The sequence below is a fragment of the Geospiza fortis genome, unplaced genomic scaffold (genome assembly GCF_000277835.1).
Source record: "Geospiza fortis unplaced genomic scaffold, GeoFor_1.0 scaffold166, whole genome shotgun sequence".
In the NCBI taxonomy this organism is placed as follows: domain Eukaryota; kingdom Metazoa; phylum Chordata; class Aves; order Passeriformes; family Thraupidae; genus Geospiza; species Geospiza fortis.
This window is the reverse complement of record NW_005054310.1, coordinates 1343132-1343406: the sequence shown is the minus strand read 5'-3', so window position 1 is coordinate 1343406 and position 275 is coordinate 1343132.

Here is a 275-nt window from a genome sequence, read left to right as displayed (position 1 = left end):
AAAGTGTCTCTGAAGAGCAGTCTAGAGGGCTTAAGCCATACTGAATGGTGAGTGGGATTCTGGTCCGGCTGAACAGTACCAGTACCATCACTTAAACTTTTTCCCTTTAACACTAGTTCCTAATTTACACAGCTATTACCAAAATACCTCAAAACAGCCCAAACCAACCTATAAGATGCTCAACAATCCTTTATGGCTAGAGACACAGAGCCATAAGGAATGGTGGCTGGTGTTATGGACAGTAGTCTACTCAAGCAAGGAACACACTGTCTTAC